The sequence below is a fragment of the Neopelma chrysocephalum genome, unplaced genomic scaffold, assembly GCF_003984885.1.
Source record: "Neopelma chrysocephalum unplaced genomic scaffold, ASM398488v2 Primary Assembly neopelma1_61b, whole genome shotgun sequence".
In the NCBI taxonomy this organism is placed as follows: domain Eukaryota; kingdom Metazoa; phylum Chordata; class Aves; order Passeriformes; family Pipridae; genus Neopelma; species Neopelma chrysocephalum.
Genome location: NW_020897717.1, coordinates 9,481,064 through 9,495,016, shown reverse-complemented (window position 1 = coordinate 9,495,016; position 13,953 = coordinate 9,481,064). Strand labels below are relative to the sequence as shown.

The window sequence follows — 13,953 nt, the reverse complement described above, 5'->3', positions numbered from 1 at the left end:
TCTTGATAAGTTTGGGTTTTTTAAATTCTTCATGTTACATTGGTGCTGTCAGCTGTGGACTTTCTACTGATGTTGCTAGCTTATTTTATCAATATTTCTCCCTTTGTATCTCCTAAGTCATATGAATTATTACTGTTTATCTTCATTATTATATAGTACCTTTTTATTAAGACTTCTGTTTGCACTTGAATAGTGAAAGAAGACAGTATTTTGGGGCAAAATTATCCTTTCCTTGACTGTGGAATTACAAATTTGTGACCATCCTAAGTTTTCTTCTTGAAGAAAACTTCTCACTTATGACTTTCCTACATCAATTTCAATCATCATTTTAATTACTCTGCTAGGATTCTGAACTTGCAGGTTAGTGACAACTGTAACACATATATCACGCTCATGGCTTTATGCAACAGTGTCTCCCTCATCTCATCTCATCATTATGCCCTCTTAGTCTGGTTAAATCAAGTAAATTCTTGCACAGAATTCACTAATAATGGCATCATTCTCTTGCATTGGGGATATTTTCATGTTCTCTGGCTTATTACCTCTTCCAATCTCAGTACATAAAGGACTGAAAAATCTCATGCTTTAACATTGTCTGCCATGGTAATTCAATTTTTTCGGAGACTGAGTATGTACTGGATTTGCTTTCTTACCAGTTTCCTCAGGTGTTGCTACTTTAACATCCTCCTGCCTACTCCAACTTGTCTCCAAATCAACAAGAGGTTAACACTTGCGCTGTCCACTTTTTTAAGTTTTTCTAAGAGGTTAGATTATCATGGGAAATGTATTTTCATAAAAAGACGTTGTAGAAGTCTTTCCAAGTCATGCACTTGTATGTCTGTTATCCATCTAAACATGCTTACTCTGAGGGTAATGTCATCTGTTCCAGAAGTGATGCTGCAAAAGGGAGATTTCAAATATATTTCAGCACATTATGTATGTTCTCTATGCAAAATATTCACCAGCATGCCTTCCACAGTGGTATACCATGAATATAGAATCTGTGATTCTACCAGCAGATGCCAAAAGTAATTTTATTGTTCTTTATGATATTATACAGCAGACCCTCCATTTATTTTTGTGCATTTTGCCTCTGTGACTCAGACTCCTGCATATCTGGAGGATGTGTCAGCTTTTTATTCCAAACTAGTGTATGTTTTTCTCCTTTTAGAGTAGCATGTAGTAAATTAAATGGGATGATATAAAGGGTGTTGAGGGATCTATAGCATCCAGCTGATTTGTAAGTGATGTTAAAGACTGCTCCTAGGAGTAGAGCACAGTGAATATTTTGCAGTGAGCATTCAAATTTGGTCAGCATTCTGAAACAATAGCTGCTCAGAGGTGATAAAAAGTGTGGCTTGGACATACCTCCTTGCTTCAGTATTTTAAATAAAATGCCTTCCAAGGGCAGGGCCCTTAGCAGTGTTCTCTCCTCTGACTTCCTCTTTCCTTCCTGAAATATAATTGTCAATGTAGTTCTCCTGTCTCCCGCACTCCTAGCAAAAACTGTTTCTTTAACACACATATGTTGCAATTAAACCTTTTAAAAAATCATTTTATTAATAATTATTTTAGTGATATTCCTGCTTAAACCTGCCAATTAGCTCAAACTAGAGAGGAAACTAGAAGTAAATAGTAATTTCTTGTGGTATGTTTTCCTGTCTGAGAACAGACTACTCATAGCATTGAGCAGAGGAAAGGACAGTTGATAAAATTCAATTGCATCTCTTCTTTCATGGGCTTTCAGTCTGGTTTATAACTGAGGAAGGAGAGAAACAATAACCAAGTGGAATTAGGATGTACAAAGAATTTTAAATGCAGGCTTTTATTTTCCTAATTCTTACCTTGACAGAGATTAAGAACTTAATGATGCCCGAGTGTCACACATTTAACCTGTGGTCTTGATATGATTTCTCCGGATCACGTTGCTAAGGAAATCTTGAGGGTCTCGTGAGTACATAAGAACACTGATTTCCTTCCTGAACAAAGGTCACAGAAGTACTTTCTGTGATAAACCAGTACAGCCCTACTGTAGTAGCCATGTTATGTTTGATACAATAAAAGCAGAAAAAGTACTAAGAAAGACTCACAGTGGCTGAGCCACACAGTCTTTCTGAATCCAGACTTGTTTGGATGTTTTGAAAGAGAAAATGAAATTGTCACATGGTTGCTGATTACATAGTGAATGAATTGTTTGAAACTTGTGTGCTTTGGGAGTCTGCAGCTGGGAAATCCCCAGCATGTGACTGGTACAGCTGTGTTTGATGGTGTAGTTAAGCTTTACTGCAGACCTGAGTATTTCACTATGTTGCATCTTATACCTGTGGGTGTCTGCCTGTTGCAGCATTCCATTAACTGCCAAACATTCCTGGACTTTCAGAATTTGCATCATCTTTTGAACATCTGAGCTGCTTGAACTGTGCTAATCTTTTGTTGATAAAGCAGTGGAAACAGAGTTCCAAATGAGGCAAAGGCAAATTTCTCTTTAAGGGTGAATACAGTAGCTTTAAGTCATCTGCATTTTTGCCACACTGCCAAGATATAAATCAACAGTTAAGAAAAGGGGAACTTCTGAACTTCTGCTTTTCTTCAAGCTATTTTTATGCTTATCCATCCCCATCTTGTTCCTGTGTTTCATCCTCCTGTGGCATCTTGTCAGCAGTTAAGATGGTGCGTTGTTTGGGATGGGAGCTCCTTGTTACTTATTGGTACAGTGCCAAGGGTAATGAGACCCAATTCCTTATGAGGTTTACAAGATTTTTTGTAATACAAATCTAATATCAACTGATAGTTCTTTGGTTGACTCGTTTTGACCCACTGTGTTGTCTAATGTGTGGAAGCGTTGGGCACATGCTTCTAGCTACCTGGTTGAAAATTTGGATCATTAACAACTGCAAAGCATCCCTGTGGTGACTTCACCTGATTGGTAGTCAGCCTTTTTCACAGTTCTTCCACTCCCTGGAGATTTTGTAACACACTGTGGACTCCACTGTCTCTCCCAGATATGAACTCATAGTGCAAGCAGCAAGCTCCATGACATTCCAGGAAACCACCTCATTACAAAGTCTTATATACTGTGAGAAGAATGCACCATTTTTCACTGTTTGCAAAGTATTTGCAGGATGGTATCCCTTGAAAATATATTTAGCCTTTGCTTCTCATATTTACCATATGTTTCTTTTACATGTATGATGTCCAGGTAGAATCCAGTGGGGCTCTGATCTTTCTCTTTGTCTCAACTCTGTGGATTGGGGTTTGGATTATAATGGTGCCACTTGAATCTTTCTGCCAAAGCTTTGCATAATGTTTAAAATACATTTTCCTCTTGGTGTGTATCACCTTGTGTTTCTAGAGACCAAGTAGGGCTTTTTCTATAATATTTAATGAATCATTTCAAAATGCCTAATACGGTGAGATATTTCTAGTAGGTTCCTGAGAGGATTTTGGTTGTGTCTAATTTTATGCCTTCAATTATGTTGTGGCAAAAAGATCTGTGGTGCAATGCTGTAGCATGTTAACTTCACCTTGTCTAATTCTCAGTATAAATTGTGTTTGTTGATAAAATTCAATGTTAGTGCTCAGGGTTGCTTGTTATCAGCTTTTCACTGTAAGGAGCAGAAAGGAAAGTTGTACAAATAAATGTCACTTTTTAAATACAGAACAAGATTATCTGCAGATTGGTATATTATTCATATGACATTGTTTCTTTTTTTATATATTTTTCAAAGAATTATCCCTTTGCAAGGCCACTACATATTCTTTGCCTTTGCTCATTTCATAACAAAGAGCAACCTGTGCTTTAGTGGATCTGGTTAGTCTAAGGACAGCAAGAGATGACAGAAATGTTTAATAGACCACGTAGTAAGGACTGATTAGCACAATAGCAAAAAAATCATGAGATGTGCTATTATTATTCCCCCAATTTGTTGGTTCCTAGTTTCTATATGTTATATATATTTCTCTGTATTGTGTTTGAGGAAGTAGTCAGATGAAAGGTCACAACTGTTTTATGAAAGTGGGTGAATCATATACTGATTCACTGTGTACAGGCAGTGAATGCTCAGTGTATTTGTGACTGTGCATTCCTGTATTAGTTTGCCATCCATTCTGCTGTGGAAACCAACTTACGAGAGATGAATTGGGCTGCAAGTCAGTTAAACAGAAACTGCAATAAAACTTGATGGATGGACTTGTACTGGAAATTATATAGTTCGTTTAAACTGCACATTTAGTACAAATTTAGGCTGCCTTCCCCCCAAATCTTTGACATGTAATTTAGATGAGCAGGTATTTGCTTGACAAAAGTAGGATGTAGGAGCATGACCATTGCTTTGGTCATGAGTTGGAGAATGTACTCCCTTCAGACTTCTGTGATCATATGCAAATGGTAGCTTAAAGACAGGTTGCCTCTCCAGATTGACATTAAAATACATAGAGCAATGTCAGAGTCAGGGATTGGGTCTCTGTGACAGCTCACGTGATCCGGAGCAGCAGTTTTGCTCTTGCTTTCCCGTCAGTGGCACTTTGGGTTGGGAAAACTCCCACAGCCAAGGTTTGAGGAGGACAGAGAGGGAAAAATCACATGACACAGAGAAAAATTTGGAGTAAAATAATCACCAAAGATTGTAATCAGGATGATGGAAGAGTCTGGGTTAGTTTTGTTTGCTTTTTCTTTAAAATTGTCCAGGAAAAAGTTGACACACTTTTAAATGCAACATCTGCTCAGTCACTTGGCTGACATGCCTAGATCTAAGTTACACATCAAATTATATATCCTAGTGGGATTTAGCCAGCCTAAATGTGGTGTGCTTCACCACAGTGGGGTAGGTCACCTGACACTATGAGGAACATAGTATGATAATTAGAGAATCTTGTCTTTCTTCGTTTTTCCCCTCCAAAATAGACAATGTCATGCTTGTGGGAAGGTATCATGCTAGCAGTTTTGGGAAGTGATGCTTTTCCCCCCGAACAGATACCACAGATATGGTTACGCACGTTGATACCATACATATGGTTACCCAGCACCTTTTTCTTGTGCTGACGTGACAGCATCCTGATTCTCACATGGAAAAGCAACCTTTAGGGCTGAAAAAGCAGATCAGGCCAGCTCAGGCATTTAACCTGTTGTTACTACACCTTCTTGCCAAGACCAGCAAAACTTTAAAACTGGAGAATTTCCTATAATTTCAACCAGAGCAGACAAGAATCCATCTACTAGAGGTACTATCTTCTACTTGAGGCAGTGATTGTACTTCTCATAAATCATGTAGTACAAAGCTTTAAAAGTGGCTAATGCAGCCACAGGTGCAGCTGTGATATGGGCAGGGGACTTCATGAGCATTAAGCAGTCACATGGCTGGGTACTATGGAGTGAGGTAAAAACAGTCCTGTTGAAAAGGCTGGAGAATCTACTGTAAAGTACTTGGAATCCCAGTCGGTATTTAGGATCCTATCTAGGAAAGTACTGCTGAACATCTGTATAGTACTCGGCAACTGAAGGCTAAGCAATTTCATTGACACATTTCTGGACTGAGGCCTTGAGTTTCTTCTAATGACAAGTATAATTACAGCTTGTCTGCTCTGACCTTTACTTGGCTTAATGTAGGCATCCAGGCTTGCAAGTTGTACAGTGTACAAAGGGAGTTCAAGTTTGGTTTTCTCTTACTACACCTACAAGTGGAATGCCAGTCTGATGTGCTCAGAAATGAAAATAAACACTGAGCAGAGCAAGTAGAAGCACTGTTGGACAGAAGGGTTCAGTATAAGTTGGTCACCATAACTTCATTTGTATAATGCCATTCTGAAGATTTATTTTTTTTAAGCAGAAGTAAGTCTAAAGAAATTTATTTTTCAGCCTTTCCTCTTCAGATGATATAGGATTAATGTATGTGGTATTGAGCAAATTTTCTAAGTTTCACAGTGCACATCTTTGAAATTACCTTAAAATATATTGACTACTGCTCCATTCTAGCAGCCACTATGTTTTCTGCAGCTAAATGAAGGCTTTAAAACCTGTTTTGCAATATGAATTGATGAAACTGGGAAGAGAGGTAATGTCTCTAAAATATCTGTAACTACTTACCTTCAAATCTGCAGGCATTATGCAATATAGGATCATAAAAGTGGTTTTATCCCCTCTTGGTAGGCACAGAGCTTATCTCTTTTTGAAATCAAGGTGTACAATGTTCAAGGGGGAAAACTAGAACTACTGATTCCCTTTAAGTTTTTTTTTTACAATTATTCATATAAAATCTCCTTTTCTATGACCAGTTTAAGCTTGTAGGTACATATGTGACTGTATCTAGGGGAAGATGCAGCTGGGCTAAAGAGATGTGTTTGTGTGTGCTTAAATATTCCATTTTTAACTAGTCAGGTGTTTTCCTGAACTCAGGTGGTTTTACTGATGCCCTGTATTTGTTGTAATTTTATATTAAAGAAATGATACTGTGTTTTAGAAGATACTCAAGCACGTCAGCAGTTCTGGGAAAAAAGTAAGCACAGGCTACTCAGATATTTGAACAAATTTTACTAATGGGCAATACTAAGTAATCGTGAGAGGGGGAAAAGCACATATGCAGAAGAAAGAGCTGAGTGTGGGAACTAAAACAGAAAAACCACAGAGTGAGTAGGAAGCATGTCTTGAGTAAGAGTAAAGCAAAGCTGAGCAAGAGCTCTCAGAACAGCATCATGCTTTACCAGCTGGGGGCACTTTCAGCTGTCTCATTTGTTTGATTCTTGCACAGCTGGAGAAGATCTGACCCTGTAAAAGGGCTTGTTAGTTTTATCTTGGAAGTATAGCTGATAAATAAATTGGATGGAAAAAAACAAAAACAAACAAAGAGTAAAGTAAGCTCTTGTTTTTGCCTTCTCACTGTGGGAGGTTTCTAACTCTTCAGTGAGCGTGCGAGTACTCAAGTAGTACTTGTAGTTGGCACAGCTGAGAGACTGAAACTGCGGTGTGGAAGCATAGCCTGGAAACAAGGTCAGGAGTCTCCTAAAAACAGTCTAGCACTGATGAAAGTTTCTATGCTCCCAGCAGCAGAGCTACACCTGAAGAGTCCCACTTCTTCCCTGGCTTCTCCTGTTCCTCTGCTGTGGCAAAGGCTGATCCAGCAACCTTTGCAAGTATGCTGTGAGTGATGGAGCGGAAAGCCCAGTGAGCCAGGTGGAAGTGGACAACAGCATGAGAGGATGGTGGAATGCCTTGAAATGAAAAATTAATGCTAGTTATTAAAACTAGCGGTTAAAACAAATTATTGTTTGTGAACTTAGGAATAATTAAACCAACACTATTTTGTAGTTAAATCCTATACTAGGATCTCCTAACTGGAAAAACCTACCTGAGTTTTGGCCAGGTGCTCAGGTTAAAATGTTAAGAGCCGAATAGTTTGACTGGTGCCAAAGTTAAATGTGCTTCAGCAGTGATTAATGGTCATGCTCAGCCTCCACCAAGGCTGTGGTTTCACAAACCCAGTAGTATCATCTGTTTGTCATTCATTTGGTTACTGCCCATCTTCACCCACATATTCACGTATGCCATCGTAACAGTGTGACTGCACAGTGAACAAGATGAGGAAATAAATTAATGTTTTTTAAAATTCTCTTGGGTTTTTTTTTTGGGGAGGGAGGGAGGAAGGGGTAGGAGAGGGTTATTTTCCTCAATACAGTTCAGTGTATGCCTGTACCAGCAGTTGTCCTGGCACAAATAAGGTGGTGGTATAAGAAGGGAGTAAACTGGAGGGAATAAGTGTTAAGCCAGCACTGTTGCTGAGATGTTTGTGAAAATAAACCTTGTTTTGGTGCAGAGGAGCAGGAAAGAGGGCGTAACTAAATCTTTTGGGAATTTCTGGGTTATATGTCATTGTTTTGCTCAGAACAGAGGCCTATATCTGAGTGCCTGTGGATCCCCATTCAGATCCCTCCTTTCTGTAGCAGGCTGAACAGGAATCTCATTGCTTCTAAACACTGGAAGAGCATGCTGTGCTAGAATGGAATGGACACAAGTTTATTCACTGGTAGAAAGAAAAACCCTAACCAACCTGAAATTTTCTGTATGATACTGTTGATCTTTGGTGCAGTCATCTCATTGTCCTTTTCTCCATTGTGCCCTGGGCCCTGCTGCCACAGGAGGTGTTGAAGCATGCAGCATGTTGAAGTCAGTGACTTGATTCCTAAATGGGATCAGAGTTGTGTTGTAGGACACAACGAGAAGATAATGATATTAAAGAATAAAGAACAGTAATTACTCCTGATAGTTTCTTTATTAATTTTATTATATGAACTCATTGATCCCTTCAGTTCTGTGCATAGTCTGTTAAGTGGTCAATTGCTAGAAGCCTTTTTCCAGATTTTACTCAATTCTCAGGTAGACAATTTTCCCATCAAAGCTGATACCGTTTTGCTTGAGAAGGGGACTAGTAAAAAGGAGAGGGCATTTCAGAGTTTGTGCCATGTAGCAGCTTTAAATCTTTAAGACTTCTCTGTAACCCCCAACCTGACAGAGAAGCAAAGACACCCCATCAGCTCTGCCTGGCACTCACAAGCATGCTCACACCCAAGGTTCTCTCTGCTGTGGCTGTATGTGAGTGTTCCTTTCTATGTCCCAGTAAATCATTAATGTGCCGTTCTTTTCTCCTCCTCACTTGACTACACGAAGCCCTCTATCTTCAGGTTGTCAGATTCCAAACTGGGTTGGATCCAGGAGTCTTCCCGGCCCGATGCGGCGTTTCCAGGAGATTACGTTATACTGCTCTCTAGTGGTAAAATATTCTGCTCTCAGCCCTCCAAGGCAGGCACTGCCTTCTCTGTGCTGCTCACACCTTAATATTCTTGAAGGGCAGTAATGCTGTTCTGGCTTTGCAAAGGTTGTAACGATGTACAGGTGAAAATTCCACGAGTTACCCTGTTGATAATTAACTCTTCTAATAGAAGAAAATTCACATGCTTTTTTCTGCACTCCTCCAAAGGGATAAGTGTAGAAATAAAGACGTTCATAAGAAACAAATATCGTCTTCAGCCAGTGTCACTTTTTCCGCAATGGAGCAGTAATCTGAGGGACTTTAGGTCTCCAGAGTACAGCAATTAGGTAAGACAATGATTTTCATTAGTACAGATAGATGAAAAGGTGTTTCTGGTTTTGTCTCTCTGCTTTCAGAGGCCACTCTTCAGGACTTCCCAGGTGGACAAATCGTCAACATAGGTCATTTGAGTGCAACAACTGGATAGTGAATTTAACACTGATCACAGTTAATTTGAGGGGTGGCAGATGTATGTGCGGTGGGCTGTAGCTCACTGTGTTACAAAGTATTGCTCTAAAGGCATCCGTGAAGGATTTGCTGTGGAGGAAATAGCAGGAATGCAAGTTCTGTGACTCGTCAAACAAACCACATTATTCTGTGCCTGCATCCTGTAGTAAATAGGTGTTTGCATGGGTGGCTTGCTTTGTATGTAATAGCTCACTGACATACGGGGTTTTAAGATATCAAAGTGTTGCTTAGGCTTTAGTACACGTATGGTTCACCACCTGTGTGGTTGTGATGACCCACCCTTAAGGGGAAGGAAGCACCTAAGATTCATAAATGCACGTGGTTGAAAGGAACAACAAAAGTCAGAGGGTTCACAAACAATCAGAAAGTTTTATTAGTAAATTACACACTTGGCATGGAAATTGGTATGTTAGTCTTCTCTGACCTAGTATATAGGCACATGGCAATGGGTTTTGGATAAAGGGGTAGGGTGAAAGGGGAGAGAGAAAGGAAGAGTTGAACTAAAGAGGAAAAGAGAAAGAGATCACCAGTCCTGGTTCTAGTGTTGATCCAGCTGATGGGATGTCAATCCTGGTTTCAGCATTGGTCCAGCCACGTTGGTCCAGCCGATGGGATGTCCTGGGGAGTGCAGTCCAGGCTTGGTGGGGGTACCTTTTTATGGACAGGTTTCTCCACCCCAAGGACATATTTCTCACTTTCTATGCAAATTAGTTATCATGTGCAGTCAGTTCTTTCAAGCCTTTCTGGAAATGGGTAGGACAGCTTCAGGGGTCGTTAGTGGTCTTAATCCCCCACTATAGTCCTCGCCTACTTCTTGGCCTCATTGCTGCACTTGCACTGTACTGTGTTGTACTTACCTTCAGGAACTACAACAAAGATGTTTGTCCCAGAAAAGTGCTGCCCTATCTCCGCATGGTCCCCCTTCTCTAGCCCCATCTTGTTAATACCAACAGTCCTTGGTTATTACCAACAATTCTTGTCTGTTATTGCCAGCAGTCCTTCGTTGGCTCCACATCCATCCAGCTAGCAGTGTTTGAGACATGCACATCTTCTGGGATTCTGCAATGGTCCGCCACCACTCGAGGCCCTGGAGTTATCCCTCCCCAGACTGGCCAAGGACTGAGGCTTGCTGACAACTGACTTGCTGCTGAGGCTTGAGATGAAGCTGTTCATCACAGGTTGGAGCCATGGATATCCACCTGCATAAGTGAATTGTGGATAATGTTCACCAACAGCTGTTATTGTTTGATCACTTACAAACACAGGACACAATATTGAAACCAAACAGCCCTCTTGTACATGGTCAGCAGGGGAAATATAAGCTCCTCACTTACGTATTCCCAGTTGCCTGGGAGAGGGGGATTTGCTGATTGGGATGTGCCACATGAATACTCAGATACATCCCTAAGGTGAGACAACATGAACAACTCGGCCTTACAGCAAGGCCAAGGTACATCCTCTTTTAAAAGAGATTTCAAATTGAAAAATAGGTCTACTGCATATCTACATTCATTACTTCTTTTTTTTTTTTATTATTGGGGGGTGGGAGGAGGACAAGTGTTTATTTGGCAGCATAGTTAAAAAACCCTGGCAAGAAAGTGCACAGTAGAATGCAATATTTCAGCAGAGTGCACAGTACAAGACTTGAGCTGTCTGGTTTTTTTCTGTGTTGTGTTTTTTCGGTTGATTGGTGGGTTGGGTTGGGTTTTTTGTTGTTGTCTTTTTGTTTGTTTGTGGGTTTGGTTTTTTTTTAATAAGGTATTCCTGTATTGCAGCTTGAGATGTTGTTTGGCTTACGTGTGATGGCTTTTCCATACGTATGTGTTTTAAAAAGGGAACCAAATTCCTTCTCATACCGGGTATGGGTATGTCAGTTTTTTCCTAAGTAGCATATCCTGCTAATTTTGGTTCATCACATTACCTGATTTTACCCTATTGAATGCATAGAGCTTTCTCTTTAGAAGCTGGGAAATTCATCTCTTAACTGTATTCCTAACACCTCATCCTGCACTGCTGTAAGTGAAGTCAGCAATTGCCTGCCTTCAATTCTTCACTAAATATGGAAGATTTAACCCATTCCCTACTCTCTTACCAGAACTTTTCATTTAGATCTTTTAAGTTTGTAAGGGTCAAGTCCTTTAAAAATTAATTACTTATCATGTAGCAGTGACAAAGTCGATTTTTTTCAATTAAATTACTTCTAAATTAATATTGCTAATACTTCATTAAAAAATTATCCTTATGTTTCCCTTGTATTTCCCAATCTCGTCTTCAGATTTTTAAGTTTATAAGCCCTTTTGTGCTGATTTACATTCCCAAATAAGCTGTCTTTTTATATACAAGAAATAGTTTTTTCATATGTGACATTAAAAACATGGAATTTTCTTATAACAAAGACTGTAGATACTACTAATTTATTTTAGTAGATTTAACGAACTGTTTCTCTTTGCTCTTACATGAAGATCAAACCACTTATAGTAGGATTTACAACTCATTTTCTGGAATTTTCTATCAGTATTGACCGGGAACTCTATTTACTATGCAGATAAAAATAAGTAGTACAAATAGACTTAAGGTTAAAGAAAATATTTGAACAGAAGATAGTACATGTGAAAAGTACATGTTGGAGTGGTAAAGGATTGGAATGAGATTCTGGGTTGACCCAGCCCAGTATAGCCTCATGGAAGTTAATAGACCTATCCCAATTTATGCGTGGAGTTCAGAAACAAAATAATGAAATTAAGCTTCAGAGAAAAAGGGAGAACTGCGAATGGGACTTGGAGTATGCAATGAGGAAGTCTGTAGGTTGCAGGAAGAATACACAGGAGAGCTGACAGAATATTTTTTTCTCTGGTTCTGGGAGCTGGCTAATAAATGGGGGTTTTATATGTGTAGGGGCATGGACTAGTAAAGAAGGTAGTTTAGTTTGTCTCTAGTCATGTTTAAAAATAGACTTAAATGATGCAGCCGCTGGATGTCTCTCTTGTTCCACTTTCCTGAACAAGGACCATCCTTTCAGAGTGAACAACCTACATCACTGAAAGATAAATGGGTCAGTGTGGAAAGCCAGCTGTTCACTGCTGCCCAACTGACTGCAATGATATGACACACCAGTCCAGCTCTCAGCATGAGAGACTATGAAATACAAGCAAGATTAACAGATAAGAAATGCATTTTTCTTCCTTTACAAGGGCACTTTTTACCAGCCCATTCTTCCCAGTTGTGCTCTGTATCACTGTACTAAACCTGCTGCCAATAATTGAGTATTATTTGACAAAATAAGCTAAAATCAGTACTGCCTTTCTCAATAGTTACAATACGTAAGCAAATACTATGTTAGGCTGGGTAGTGAAAATGCACCAGGTACACTTCCTTTTTTCCTGACAGGGGTTTCTGGCTCAAGTCAGTTGAAGTAACTTCAGATAAACAAGAACGAGATTCCCCTTTTCTGGAAAAGTCTGCACCCGCTGTTTAATTTTCTTTTCTGAAACAGAATTGAGAGAGACATACGTTTAAAACTTCCCATGAAATCCTGTTCTGGAAAAGTTGGCATTAGGAGAGACTTTTGGTTACCTGTGTGAGTTGAGGGTACAGGAGCAGGCCTTTGTTTTGCTCAGCTGCTGCGTTGCTTAAGCAATGGAAACCTTTCTGTATGCACATTACCAGCTCGTGTTTGTTTGAGGCATCAAAAATAAATGAATGCAGGAAAATGCTTAAAAAATCCTTTTGAGGTTAAGAACTTCAAGGTCTCTGACTTGAGTAGAATCAAATAATTTTGTACTCCTTCATAGCACACAGCTTTCCATGATGTGAAATACAGGGGAGAACAGGGTAATGCCCCAGGCAGTGATTTCAGAAGGACCTGTAAAGGTGAGTGTTGAGAATTTTGTGTTTCAGTGATTTAGCTTGGCTAATACAGGAATTTGGGGTTAGGGAGGAATGTAATAGAGATCTTTAGGTTTCAAGGTAATGTGATGACTAGATAATTTTTTCCATTCTTCAGTTCTCCACACTATTTTCAGAAAGTTTCATCTGTATATTGTGAAATAGTATGTTTCCTTATATTCATATTATGTGTTTAATTCTTTAAGTTAAAAAACAACTTAGATGACAAATTCTGAATCCTAAAAGTTTGATATATTTCAGAATTCTGATGGATTTTTTTTTCCTGTCTATTTTTCCTCAGTATATATGAAAGGAGTTACATAACTTTTTACTTTAGTTGTTGGCCAATATTTGAGCTCCTCTAGTTTATTTATGTCAAAAATGTTTATATGAAGTGATATATCTTTGTGTACATTCTTTGTAATCAAAGTAGGATTAAACTGAGGTCCTGTTTTCCTGAATCTAGCAGAAAAAAAGACAATAGGAAACAGCTCCTTTGGCAGTAGCCCAAGCCTCTCTTTTCAATCAGGGCTGCACTCAGAAAACTCTCGCTCCCTTTTTTCTCTCTTTGTGGGAATTCAGGATCATTCTACAAAGTGCTTCACTGATTTGGGGTGTTTTCTTCCCTGCATATGTAACATTTCTGACTGGGCCACACCATTTTGCTAAAACTATATGCACATACTTTTGTGTTTGCATCCACATGGCTCAGATTTTATTTTTTTTTTAATTTACCTGTCTTGTGGCTGGTGCTTGGGAGGTAAATACGTATTTGTCTGCATCCTCTGTTTGCCACAGCTAT

The 13,953-nt window shown here is 39.3% G+C and overlaps 1 long non-coding RNA gene across 1 annotated transcript; it reads right to left on the bottom strand.

Annotated features, from left to right (window-relative positions):
- Positions 1–1,146: 1,146 nt before the first annotated feature.
- On the bottom strand, positions 1,147–2,961 carry LOC113966721. Its single transcript, XR_003533937.1, has 4 exons — positions 2,865–2,961; positions 1,845–1,979; positions 1,369–1,453; positions 1,147–1,263 (listed from the first exon to the last, which is right to left on the bottom strand). It is a non-coding gene; the product is annotated as an uncharacterized LOC113966721 (long non-coding RNA).
- Positions 2,962–13,953: the final 10,992 nt, after the last annotated feature.